Source organism: Dreissena polymorpha, chromosome 14 (assembly GCF_020536995.1).
Source record: "Dreissena polymorpha isolate Duluth1 chromosome 14, UMN_Dpol_1.0, whole genome shotgun sequence".
NCBI lineage: Eukaryota > Metazoa > Mollusca > Bivalvia > Myida > Dreissenidae > Dreissena > Dreissena polymorpha.
Genome location: NC_068368.1, coordinates 42,402,688 through 42,417,290, shown reverse-complemented (window position 1 = coordinate 42,417,290; position 14,603 = coordinate 42,402,688). Strand labels below are relative to the sequence as shown.

General features: G+C 34.5%; 1 protein-coding gene and 1 long non-coding RNA gene across 2 annotated transcripts in view; both read right to left on the bottom strand.

The window, feature by feature from the left end:
• LOC127857791 (exostosin-1-like) overlaps window positions 1–14,603 on the bottom strand; it is a 112,333-nt gene that overhangs the window by 69,178 nt on the left and 28,552 nt on the right. The gene's annotated exons all lie outside the window — the stretch shown is intronic.
• Window positions 10,077–13,623, bottom strand: LOC127857806 (uncharacterized). Its single transcript, XR_008038644.1, has 4 exons — window positions 13,391–13,623; window positions 12,489–12,589; window positions 12,151–12,258; window positions 10,077–10,321 (listed from the first exon to the last, which is right to left on the bottom strand). It is a non-coding gene; the product is annotated as an uncharacterized LOC127857806 (long non-coding RNA).

Below are 14,603 nucleotides of genomic sequence, written 5' to 3'. Positions count from 1 at the left end.
GAGAATGCTTTTTACAGTAACTGTTGACCAATGAGAATGCCTGTCAAAGTAACTGTTGACCACTGAGAATGCTTGTTACAGTAACTGTTTACCAATGACAATCAATGAGAATGCTTGTTACAGTAACTGTTGACCGATGAGAATCAATGAGAATGCTTGTTACAGTAACTGTTGACCAATGACAATCAATGAGAATGATTGTTACAGTAACTGTTGACCAATGACAATCAATGAGAATGCTTGTCACAGTAACTGTTGACCAATGACAATCAATGAGAATGAACAATGAACACACATTTTCATGAGCAACATATGTCCAAGAAAACGTATAGCCAACAATTTATCTGCAAAAATGCACCATTAACCAGAGCCACAAAAAAACAAATCACAGTGCTCTAATGATCCTATATAACAAATGGCCATTTTTTTTAGTTCTCCATGTCTTGTACAATGACAGACAATTTTGCCTAATCACCACTCACAATGACAGACTGCCACAGCTGATCCTATTTCACCCCAATCAAGTAATCCTAATAAATGGCAGGACAGCACAAACATCTGCTCCTCAGTGACAAGCCAAGCAAAACTAATTTGCCAATCTGAAAATCATATCCACAAAAAAACCTATGGCAAAGGTTATACATAAAACATGCTATCATCATCGCCATTGTGCAAGGTTACAACAATAAGCCTCTATATACTCCCCACGGGTATTGTTCCACAACGTATTATCTTACAATTAAAAGACTGTAAAAGCGTAAAAGCGACTTAACGCTTCAGTACTGCTACCCTATTAGTTTAGTTATTTTAACCACGGTGACTGCTGAAGTGGCAAAAAGCAACTGACACATCACTTGCTGTTAAAACCACAAATGTTTCACCAGAGACTATCAAAGAGGCGTGAAGAATGACGTATTTTAATACAAGGTATTATCAAAGCATTAATGATACTAGCAGAAGGAATAACAATAGATAATATTCTAAAATAAAGCGATTTGTACTAATAAAACCTGTATAAAATGATTGAAAATCATGGACTTTAGTGAAATTACACATGTACGAGACTATTTGAATTGAACATTTATAAGCATTCATTGACGGATATGAGGTCCCCCGTTCTTTAAGTTGTTTACTTGGGAAGTGTATAACTGTTCCATATAGTTAACACCTAATACAGACAAGACTTAACTACATTGTAATACATGTAGTAGTCAGCACAATATCCTATCAAGTCAATGTCATACAATTAAGGGTGGAGCGAGACTAATGTATCTTATACAGAAATGTGAATAAAATACAATAGTTTCACCCTAAACCCTCACAGTGTAATACAATAACCACAGATCATTCAATGAAAAGAAAAGAGAAAAACATTAAAATAGGAGACCCACAGTTAGTGTGGGAATTCAACAGTAGCTATGTTATTTTTGGCAGCCCTAGATTGAAACAAAATATCACTTATAAGTTCTTTCATCTTGCCTGTTAAATTGTTCTTATCTTAATTGGGTTATCAGATTAACTCCATACTTATACAATGTGTGTTTGTACACTGCATAATGTGACCTATGCTGGAATACCAACTTGATTAATGGCCATTTAATCAAATCAATAACATAATACTTGGCCTTTTGTTTCAAGTAAATGACTTTTTAATGCCACTGGGGTGTGCTCAAAGAAGCCAGAGCAATTAGTAAGCAAAAGATACAGGGGGAGTCTTGTAGATTGTTTCAACCCAACATTCTATATTTAATATCTAACCTACCCCATTAATAGTGTAATGTAACCCATGCGAAAGTTAGGTTAAGTGAACAAATGAATGTCAGCAATATTATTCTTTGTGGCTGGTGTGTTTTACATGTAAAACTTTATAGTTGAGAACATTCTTGAGGTTGGGACAATGTTTCAAATGCTAATCAACCGAAATATACAATTGTAGATCAGAAAAAGTGAACTTTGAAGAAAGATATTAAAGAAATGAAACCACGGCAGCTTTAATTGTTATTTATTTTGTATTTACGAGTATAGCAATATGAACAAGATACTTTTAATACTACCGTATCCACACAAAATGATGTCCTCAATTGGTATTTTTTTTAGAATTAAACTGAGAATCAAACAGCAAAATACTATGTTAAAATACCGAACCTTAGGCTAACACTGTTCAATATTAAATTTAACAAGAGATGTGTTCATCAGAAACACAATGATCCCTATTGCGCCGCTTTGAATAACAAAAAAAAAATAAAAAATTTGACCTTTGACCTTGAAGGATGACCTTGACCTTAAACTTCCCTCACTCAAAATGTGCAGCTTCATGAGAACGCCGCTTTGAATTTTTTTTTTTTAACCTTTGACCACCACTCAAAATGTGCAGCTTCATGAGAACGCCGCTTTGATTTTTTTTTTTTTAAATTACCTTTGACCTTGAAGGATTACCTTGACCTTGAACTTCCACCACTCAAAATGTGCAGCTTCATGAGATACACATGCATGCCAAATATCAAGTTGCTATCTTCAATATTGAAAAAGTTATGGCCAATGTTAAAGTTTTCGGACAGACAGACGCCATATATTTGACATTTGACTTTGAAAGATGACCTTGACCTTCACCTTTCACAACTCAAAATGTTCAGCTCCATGAGATACACATGCATGCCAAATATCAAGTTGCTATCTTCAATAGTGAAAAAGTTATGGCCAATGTTAAAGTTTTTGGACGGACGGACAGACGCCATATATTAGACATTTGACCTTGAAGGATGACCTTGACCTTTCACCACTCAAAATGTGCAGCTCCGTGATATGCACATGCATGCCAAATATCAAGTTGCTATCTTCAATAGTGAAAAAGTTATGGCCAATGTTAAAGTTTTCGGACGGACAGACGCCATATATTTGACATTTGACCTTATAGGATGACCTTCACCTTCACCTTTCACCACTCAAAATGTTCAGCTCCATGCGATACACATGCATTCCAAATATCAAGTTGCTATCTTCAATAGTGAAAAAGTTATGGCCAATGTTAAAGTTTTTGGACGAACAGACAGACGCCATATATTAGACATTTGACCTTGAAGGATGACCTTACATTGACCTTTCACCACTCAAAATGTGCAGCTCCTTGATATGCACATGCATGTTAAATATCAAGTTGCTATCTTCAATATTGACATAGTTATGGCTATTAAAATTTTCGGACGGACGGACAGACTGACATACACACATACTGACTGACGGACAGTTCAACTGCTAAATGCCACCCTGCCGGGGACATAAAAACATCAAATTATCTTCTGAGAAGTATTCACAATGTAACGTACCTCATAGTGCTACAATGCACAGGAACATTATTGATAAATCATACTGTAACATTCGGAATTTTCTACACCAACAAGTCAATTTGGATCTCAATGCTTCTTAAACAAAGTTTCAGCAAATTTTTTTCCAAATTTATTTCATATTTTTTGCATAATTCTGTTTGCAATTACTTTATTTATAATTGCCTATAGACAAATACATTCATGAATACACAAATTTTAATATTTTTTGTCAATTTGTACAGGGAAAAAACAAATCTCTTGAAGTTTATTAAGTTTTAACATCTACAATGCACCTTTAAAGAACCACTCAATTTGGCTGAAACTGGACCAGTTCTTGTTTCTTGTATTGAGCCTCTTGATTCATAGATTTATGAAAAAAGGAATGATCAGATATCAATTAATCACATGGTATGATTACTTGCAACCAAACTCGCACATAAATCATATTATATTCAAATTGATAAATCTTTTAAAGCACTTGTAAACACTGCCCATGTATTTTAGGAGTACAGAATAACAAAAAGCCATTTATTCGGGTTTTATCTGATGTTTTTTTGTTCATTGATGACAAATAAATGAGGACAGATTTCATCTAGATCTCTTCTTTATCAAATAAATAGAAAGATAATATCAGAAGAATTCTCCGATAAACATGTTTTGTTTGCATGCATTTGAATCTTTTGCTGCATTACACTTCCTGGCTACAATTTCTGGAAAAACATTCATATTTTTTATGGTACTTTGGTCTGCAAACATGACTCTGTGAACCTACAAAAATTAAAAGCAATTTTATCAACCATATGGGTCTTCCACCCAACAAAAATCATAAATAATGTCATATTCATGCTCCATTTGAACAATTTTCACATCATGATTTCAGATCATAATAATTACACACTGTAAAAATATCCAGATCTGGGACAGACGAGAACAGTTGTCATTCAATATGTTACCCCCACCCAGCCAGACACTAATACAACTCCCAATATATTAGGTTACTGTGTTGGAAAATGCAAATAAAACATTGCAGTTACTTGAATACTGGGACAAATTATTTCATTATGCGACTGTATCAAACTATACCGTCATCTGAATGCTGTGTTAGCAATTACCCCATATATGGAAAAATATAAGGGAACTTTTCTTTCAGGTTTTCACATTTTAAATTCATTAACCAGAGAATATACAATTTTCAAGAAAGGAATTAAGCCTTTAAATCTTTAATATTTGTTGATAGTGAATGATGGCGTCTTTTATGTTCTAGTCATTCGAAAAATAGTAGGAGATGTTTTAATCAGGAAATCTATTATTTTATGTTGTTTTTTTAAGTTCAAACAAATGAACATACTCTGTCAAGATAAATATAATGACATGACAATCCAAACAAGCTGTAATACACGTGTATACCAAGCTTTGAGATCTGACCTTAAAGTGTGACCTACATGACATTTGAGATATGTGACCCACATGACCTTTGAGGTATGTGACTTTCAAGACAGAGGCATGTGACCTTCATGAAATTTGAGGTATGTGACCTACATGAAATTTGAGGTATGTGACCTACATGACATTTGAGGTATGTGACTTACATGACATCTGAGATATGTGACCTACATGACATTTGAGGTATGTGATCTTCATGAAATTTGAGGTATGTGACCTACATGACATCTGAGGTATGTGGCCTACATGACATTTGAGGTATGTGACATTCATCACATTTGAGGTATGTGACCTACATGACATTTGATTATGTGACCTACATGATATTTGAGGTATATGACCTACATGACATTTGAGGTAAGTGACCCACATGACATTTGAGGTATGTGACCTACATTACATTTGAGGTATGTAACTTACATGACATTTGAGGTAAGTGACCTACATGATATTTGAGGTATGTGGCCTACATCACATTTGAGGTAAGTGACCTACATGATATTTGAGGTATGTGAACTACATGCCATTTGAGATATGTGACCTACATGACATTTGAGGTAAGTGACCTACATGACATTTGAGGTAAGTGACCTACATGACATTTGAGTTAAGTGACCTACATGACATTTGAGGTATATACTATATGACCTACATGATATTTGAAGTAAGTGACCTACATGACATTTGAAGTATGTGACCTACATGACATTTGAGGTATGTGACCTACATGACATTTGAGGTAAGTGACCTACATGACATTTGAGGTAAGTGACCTACATTACATAAGAGGTATGTGACCTACATGACAATTGAGGTATGTGAACTACATGACAATTGAGGTAAGTGACCTACATGACATTTGAGGTATGTGACCTACATGATATTTGAGGTATGTGACCTACATGATATTTGAGGTATGTGACCTACATGACATTTGAGGTAAGTGACCTACATGATATTTGAGGTATGTGACCTACATGACATTTGAAGAAAGTGACCTACATGATATTTGAGGTATGTGACCTACATGATATTTGAGGTATGTGACATTCATCACATTTGAGGTATGTGACTTATATGATATTTGAAGTATGTGACATACATGACATTTGAGGTAAGTGACCTACATGATATTTTAGGTTGTGACCTACATCATATTTGAGGTATGTGACCTACATGACATTTGAGGTATGTTGCCTACATGACATTTGAGGTATATGACCTACATGGCATTTTAGCATGGTTCGACATTAACTGTTTTTACAGCAAGACCATTGGACCAGTTCTTCTTAAAATGTACTAGCCCGAATCTGATGTCTACGTGACCATAAATGACATAGCAAATAAACACAATTGTTTCATGTAACTTTTTAATCAGGATTTATCAGTAAATAATCAGTGAACACCAGAAAGTTATTTTGATGTATAGAGTAATTCAATAAAATAAAACTATTCTTTTGCTTTTCTTCGTCAAATTCAAGCCGTGGGAACTGACTCGATTTTCCATAGGATAAAATTGAAGTTTTCATGTTCTTTTTTTCATATTTAAGTTTCCTTCAGTTTTACCCCCGGATTCTTCTTTATTAACTGATTTGTCAGACGAAAATCCGAACTTGGACAAAGCCATTATTTAAATTACATTATCTTGTATGCTACGCAAAAATGTTTACATTGACGATACCGAATTTTTGAAAGAAGTTGTAAAAACATGCTGTACAGTTTTATGACACTGTAGAAAATCATTAATATTCGTAACAACTTGACCAATGGAAACAAGCCATTCCTGCGGGAAGCTCTCATTTGTGTCTAAAAATAGCGATGAATCATGTGAATGCTCCGCGTTAATTTATATACAATAGTTTTGTTCTGATGTAAATAAAGGATACAAGAGTAATTTTACACAGTAAGGAACAAGATGTGTTTGTGAAACACAATGTCCCCCTATATGATGTTTGACCTTGTAGGATGACCTTGACCTTGTGAAGGATGACCTTGACCTTGACCTTTCACCACTCAAAATGTGCAGCTCCATGAGATACACATGCATGCCAAATATCAAGTTGCTATCTTCAATATTGCAAAAGTATTCATAAAATAAGCGATTTTGGCCACATATATTTGACCTCTGACCTTGAAGGATGACCTTGACCTTTCACCACTCAAAATGTGCAGCTTCATGAGATACACATGCATGCCAAATATGAAGTTGATATCTTCAATATAGCAAAAATTATTGCAAAATATTAAAGTTGGCGCAAACAGACCAACAGACAGACCAACAGACAGACCAACAGACAGACCAACAGACAGACAGGGCAAAAACAATATGTCCCCCACTACTAAAGTGGGGGACATAAAAAGGTTTTCACAGCAGTTAGTTATAGTTATATGAATCAGTATATATTTTTTATGTACGACCAGTCGGACAAGCTAACCCGCAGTTTTACTTGCCCGGCCACCGATCTTACTAGACAATGTTTGTCGGACGTGCCTTAGTGTCGAACCCTGTTGAGGTATGTGACCTTCATCACATTTGAGGTATGTGACCTATATGATATTTGAGGTAAGTGACCTTCATGACATTAGTGGTACATGACCAACATGACATTTGAGGTATGTGACATTCATAACATTTGAGGTAGGGCCTTAGAAGGATCTTAGAAGTAACCCTCCATACCAACATAAGTAACATAATTATTAACATCATAATGAAGTAATTATTTTAAAACTGCACAATGAAATCACTGTCTGAACAAACTGAATAATGATCAAATTTGACTGACGACCTCTAATGGTGACGCTAACCTTTGAGCACAGAAAACTTGTAACATACGACATGAAGTATCAACATAGTAAAGATTTGTGGCAAGTTGTTTCAAAATTTAATAGGGAAGTCACAGTCTGGACAAGCAGTATTATGACTAAATTTGACAGCTGACCTCAAAGAGTGACCTTGATCTTGAAACCCAGAACAAGTGTCATTCATGCGACATGCTGTATTATATGGTGAACATTTGTGGCATATTATTTTAAATTGTATGATGAATGATAATTAGTAACAGTCTAGACAAGCACAGAATGATAATTATGAGTGCTATATTGGACTGACTGTTAGCAGGCTCAAAAAGGCTAAAGAAAAATGCCACCATTTTACTTAAGATGTAAATGGAATATAACCAGTGTTGATTCCAGTGCCTAACTTAGTGGAATATAACCAGTGTTGATTCCAGTGCCTAACTTAGTGAAATATAACCAGTGTTGATTCCAGTGCCTAACTTAGTGGAATATAACCAGTGTTGATTCCAGTGCCTAACTTAGACCGAAACCGAAGGGTGTAGCACCATAGAGCCTAAAGGGTCAATCCATCCACTTGGCCCCCCCCAACCCTTTTCAAATCCTAGCTGGAGCACTGGTATCTATAATCAGGGTAAAGTCCTGCCTAAGACTCTCGACAAAGTGCCAGTAATGAGTATGTGTCATCAACACAACAATGCAAAGGAATGCATTTTATAAAACATTTTTCTAGTCATTTTATGACCTTTTCAAACTTGATAAATTGATATGATCAATGATTTATTTATAATGGAGTATGACAATGTTCTTTTAGTTTCCATCAAATAACTGTGACAAACATGTAGATAAGATCTTGAAAGGCTGCTTGGTCCTTCAGTCAAGTTCTTAAGAGGACACTTTGACGTAACTTTGATGTCATATCCTGGACTCTTATCAAGCAATTAGGTTTTTCAGATCTTTTTTCGATTGAATTGAATCTGGCATAGCATAAAGTGCATTCAAGATTCCATAAATCAGAATGGTGGCTAAGAGAAAGATATAGAGTCCTCATGTTTGATAAAGATTTTGTTGCAATATTGTTACTGGAATAAAATTAATCAAAGAAAAATGCTAAATGAAAGCCCTTCTCTTTAATTGTATTATTTTTTTATAAATTTAAACTGACACAAGTGCCTCATGTTTCCAAAATCAATGGAAAACTTTAACTGAGCATTTTTGTTACAAAAATGATATAAATATATTTGATCTTTACTTCTATTTTATGTTAAAATTCAACTTCTTTCATTGAATTAAGTCATGCATTCCCAATTTAAGTGTTGCCCAAATATTTTTGTGGGACAAGTGCATGTTTTAGTGGTCACAGCTGAAGAGGGCAATTGACATCTCGCCAGCAGTCCATCAAACTCTTATCTAAATATCTATTGACCAATCAGCGATTGATTAATTAGGTGTGCCAGCTACGGTCAACCTGTCCATCATTTTCTTGACTGGTAAGTGCAGTAATTAATGCTGTTATAAGCAAGTGACCAAGAGAGCATTTACATCACCTTGAGGCTTGGTGTCACATTCAAACACAGCTTCTGAAGGAAACCGCAAGTTCAGCCATGTTAATGTGTCAACTAGTTCTCAAGTTACAACAACCCACCACCTTGTTCTGCCCCTGAAGTTAATCTATTGAAAGATCTAAATAAATCAAATTTGTTAAACTAACCATGGACAATTGCTTGTGTATTAATTTGTGGTCAGTGAATGGATTTGCTATATCTGTCATCTGACTGACTGTCAGTAGGGCTGTACCACATTTACCCACCCTTTCATCTTCACTAACTTGCAACTATCTTCCTTCCAGCCAATTTGTAAACTTGTCAGACAGATTTCTGTCATTAGCCATTAACATTTTTTTTTAGTACATCTGGAATTATGGGTGACAGTAATAGGTAACACAATAATACCCTTCCCAAAATAATCTCTAAACCTTGAAAAAGTATTTAAATAGTCTCTTATCCAAAATCGCCTATTAGAAATGCCTTTTATATTGTGTTTTATTGGGGCTTAGTCCAATAAGGCTTGATTTACTACCTATGGTAGGAGTCGAAATGCCCCTTTTGTCAGTTTTGAACAACCTGTACGAAAATGTTTGGGCAGACTGCAACCAGATTATGTGCAGAATAAAATACACAAAATCTGTGTAGAATATGTGCAGAAAATATTTGGTGTCCATTTTAAATGAGTTGAACCAGATTTCTATTTATAGATTTTTTCAATATAAACAAAGAACGAATTCTGTACAGATTTTACGAATTATTTAAATTAAGCAGAATTTGTTCGAGGCAGAAAAAAATCTGGTAGAATTAAATCTGGGGAGAACCAAAATGTGAGAATAGAATTCTGTGCAGAATAAAATCTGTTTAATATTAAATTCTGTACAGAAAATTTTCTGTACAAAAAATGTATGCAGGAAGAAAAAGCAAAATAAACAGACCATCAATAAATAACATTTTTTTAATGAGATTATAAAATGTAAACAATAAAATGTACACAATGAAATATACTGACAGTACCAATATTTTTGTTGTTGTTGAATTGATCACATTATGACAGGGTAAAAATTAAACAATCTAACACCCCCTATTTTTAGTCTAATTTCCAAGATGATTTCATTTATTTCCTGGAGTAGTCTATTTGGAGTGTCACGGCCTTGTTGAAGGAGGTGTCATCTGGCACTGTTTTGCTGTGGTCTTTGCACCACATCCAGACATAACCTATCGGAAAAAAATAAATGTTTACACATTTACATATTTATATCATTCCTCAACAAGGGCACCGCATAACAGGTGCCAACGCGCGGCTGCGGGTGCAGTTTTGAATAAATAAAAGCTTGTCAGATATATATTTTTTTTTTTTAGAGGCCACAGTGACCTTGACATTTGACCTAGTGACCCAAAAATGAGTGTGCTTGTAGAACTCATCAGGTGCATCTACATATGAAGTTTCAAAGTTGTAGGTGGAAGCACTTTGATTTTAGAGCAAAATGTCAAGGTTTAAGCACGTCTGAAAGGCTGACACCGGACGGCAAGCTGGCTATGACAATACCTCGGGTTTTCTCTGAAAACAGCCGAGCTAAAAAACTGATACATGGTGAAACCAATTTATTCTAACTACTCAGTTTCAAACAGTAATGCCATACCTGTATTAAAGACATCATACATCAAGTGCCAGCCCAACAAAATTCACTTATAGCACAAACATCAAATTGAATTTCAAACCATTGTTTGATTCTAGTATTAATTAGACCCAAAGTTAAAATGCGATCCCAATAGTTTTTTGGTATTTAGTAAATTTTACTTTGACCTTGATCCGACTTAAACTGCAAACAACTAAATTTTCTACGTTTGCATTATTGTTTGATTTTGTTGGATTATTGGCTGTTATCAACAGCATATCAACAATATGCCTGTCATATCATTAAGTTAACCAACTCAAAGTATCCTGGAATAGCTGGTTTACCAGGACCAAGTGCTTATACCAAACAGTGAAACTAATGTCAGTAAGTTGAGTAACAAACAACTGCACTACTTCATTCAGAGGAAGGGTGAGAATGGCTGTAAAAAGTATAAAGCTAACACACAATTTGTGTCCAATACCTCCATCCAAGCTCAAGTTAACCTTTTTATGCTCCCCCCAAATTTATTTTGGCAGGAGCATATAGTCGCCGCTTCGTCTGTCCGTCCGTGTGTCCGTCCGTGCACAATTTTTGTCCGGGCTAGTTCTCAGCAACTAATGACCGTTATTCAATGAAACTTTATGAGAAGCTTCACTACCAAGAGGAGATGTGTATATTATCAGCGGGTTCTGGTCGGATGATTTTTCACAGAGTTATGGCCCTTTGAAATTTTCCATTAACTGTACATATAGTGCAATTCTTTTCCGGGCTATTTCTCAGCAACTAATGACCAGAATTTAATGAAACTTTATGGGAAGCTTCATTACCAAGAGGAGATGTGCATATTATCAGCGGGTTCTGGTCGGATGATTTTTCACAGAGTTATGGCCCTTTGAAATTTTCCATTAACTGTACATATAGTGCAATTCTTGTCCGGGCTATTTCTCAGCAACTAATGATGGAATTCAATGAAACTTTATGGGAAGTTTCACTACCAAGAGGAGATGTGTATATTATCAGCAGGTTCTGGCTGGATGATTTTTTAAAGAGTTATGGCCTTTTGAAATTTTCTATAAATATTTTTTTGTCCCCCCAACTACTGTGCCCTTAAGACGTTTCCTTTTATCTGAATATATAGTGCAATATTGTGACAAAAAAAACCTTTGGGGAGCATCACCCGTCTCCGACGGTTTCTTGTTTATTTTTAGTGACACATTTGGGCTCTGTATGCAATCCCTATCTTGGCCTCAATGCAAGGTCATCAATTGAGTCTAGGCAAACTTAAGTTATTGACCAGATACGCCCTACCCACATTTAATAATCTCATTTTTTATCTTCTTTGAAAACCTGGTCATGAATTTAAATAAAATTCCTACCACTGTTTCATTATGTTAAATACCTAGCAAAAAAAACCAAGACAAAATGTACCATTGCAGGCAGAAATGATGACGGCATCAAGCACAGGCTTTATGTCATGCTTGTTCCCCGCCAGAACCTGACCTCTTGACTGTTCTTGTGTCTCCCTCGGATTTATGGCTGTTTAAAAATAAATGAAAGCACTTCATTCCACTTAACTAAAAAATATATTTTAAGACAGAAGTTGATCTAAATCAAAATCTGTGAACATTGCTAATCAATAATGTTTAATTGAAGCATTTGTCAAAGTTATGTATGCTTTATGATGATACAATCAATGTTTATTTCTCGAAAAGACTAATAAAAAAAGACTTTTATGAAAAAAACTTTTACTTTAATACCTTACATACCCGGAACTAAGTTTCACCATCAGGTAAAAGGCAGCACTGCAAAACTTGCGCAATCCAAATCTTTTTATTGTGGTTGGATAATGTTCCATCAGTTGAACCATCTGGAAAATTATAATCATTTATCTTTATTAACTTGCCTGCTAATGCAAATAAAATGAGGGTCAAAGGAAAATATTGAGCTTACCAGTACCTAAGACCCAAAGTAACTCAATTGATTTGTGCAGGTTGTCACTTGTGTTCAGAAGATTTCATAATAGCAATACAAGGAAGAATTACCTTGGTGTCTATGTCTTGTATGTATAGGAACCATTTCCTAACTTGGAGTATTACCATTAAAACAAATGTTGTTGTTTTTTTAAGATGAGCAAAAGTGCTATTATTTGAAAAAAATGTTCAGAACAAGTTTCATAAAGATTTGACATTAAATATTTCCACAACAGTGTTTACATGGTAAATGTTTGAGGCACAATGGATAAAAGGCAATCACAAAAGCTTACAATAAGAACAACCTTGTGCTCAGGTGATCTAAAAGCCTCCTTAAAAGATCTTATATATACATACATAGACTGACATGATATAGCTCACCATGAGCATTTAGTGCTAAGGTGACTTAAAAAAAAAAGTTCTGCTCAATAACTTGAGTTTGGATGGCGATACTGCATATATCATTTGTAATGCAGATTCATTGCTTACATACAGACCTAGCATAGGAATTCATTTGGGGACCAGTCGTTTCAAGGTCAAGGTCATTGTTACAAAAACTAGGAAACTATGATTTATGCATTATAAGTTGAAAATGCACAACCAAAGTTTCAATTTTAAACAAATTTACAAACAATGCCAAATACTGTCAACAGATTAAATACATATTTTGATGAAAGAAAAAGCAAATTTTAACATACCTCTGGTAATAATAATTCTTTCCTCATTGTCTTCTGCGCCCCATTTCATGGAACATTTTGATTTTTCGCTTGAAAACTTCGAATGTCAAGTCTCTGAGATTTTGTCGCACACTTACAAGTGTACTATCCTTTTCAAAGTAGACTAAACCACATTTTTAAAGTAGACTAAACCAAACATCTTTAAAACCATATATATTACAACACTTTAATAATGTTATGTCTTAATTTCTTAATTGTTCCTATTTATAATGGTATTTTTATTTTTTGTCACAAAATTTGTTATGTTAAAGCACTGGCATTCAAATGAATATTTTCATAAAACGAGAGCCAAGTAAAGCAAATGTGCTGAAATAGGAGTAAATTTATCACACCTGACGCTGGTGTTTGGGTAAACTTGGGTAATTGGATCTCTCTCTATCTTGGAAATCATTGAAAATGTCACTGCTGACAAACAGCAGACAAAATGTCCTAGCAATTTTCAGTATTTTGGGACAATTTATCCAGCAATAAGCAAAGAATAAAAACTTTGTAAAAAAATTAAACCTTATTTCACTCCATTGTAGATTTTTCTTGAAGCCTGTTGGATTAAATTGTAACTTTCTATGTTCCTTATGGTATGAACAATAGGTACTGCTGTTTTGTTTTTTTTTGCTAATAATATGCTGTATTTTTTGGTCATTTTAACTATTGTATGAATTGAACATAACTGTTAGTTTTTGGTGAATAGAGAAATGTTTCCTGCAATAAACAATAAGAAACTGAAATCAGAAGTCCGTTTCTTAAATTTTACAAGTCCCATTTTGAAATGTTGAATCTAAATTTTTTTCTAAGTCCAACATTCTGCCTCATTTTTCTACCAAGTACAGAAATTCTGCCTGGCTAAAATGCAAAGTGCTAAAAATCTGTCTTGTAAAAATTATAAGTGTTAAAATTCTGTCTTGTGTAATAATCTTTACAGATAAAATTCTGCTTCATTGTAATTCTGCTTAGAAAATCTGTACAGATTGCAAGGTATATTCTGTGTCTGTGTCCTCTTTGTACAGAAAAAATGAATTCTGTCTTGATTCTGGGCAGATTTTGTACAGACTCTATACAGAATTTGCATAGAATTTTCGTACAGGAAGTAAACACTTCATGGATGATTAGAATGTTTGAGAGGTTAATTAATTTAAGCAGAACCAATGTCAGGATACTTGGATATTTTGAATCAGCA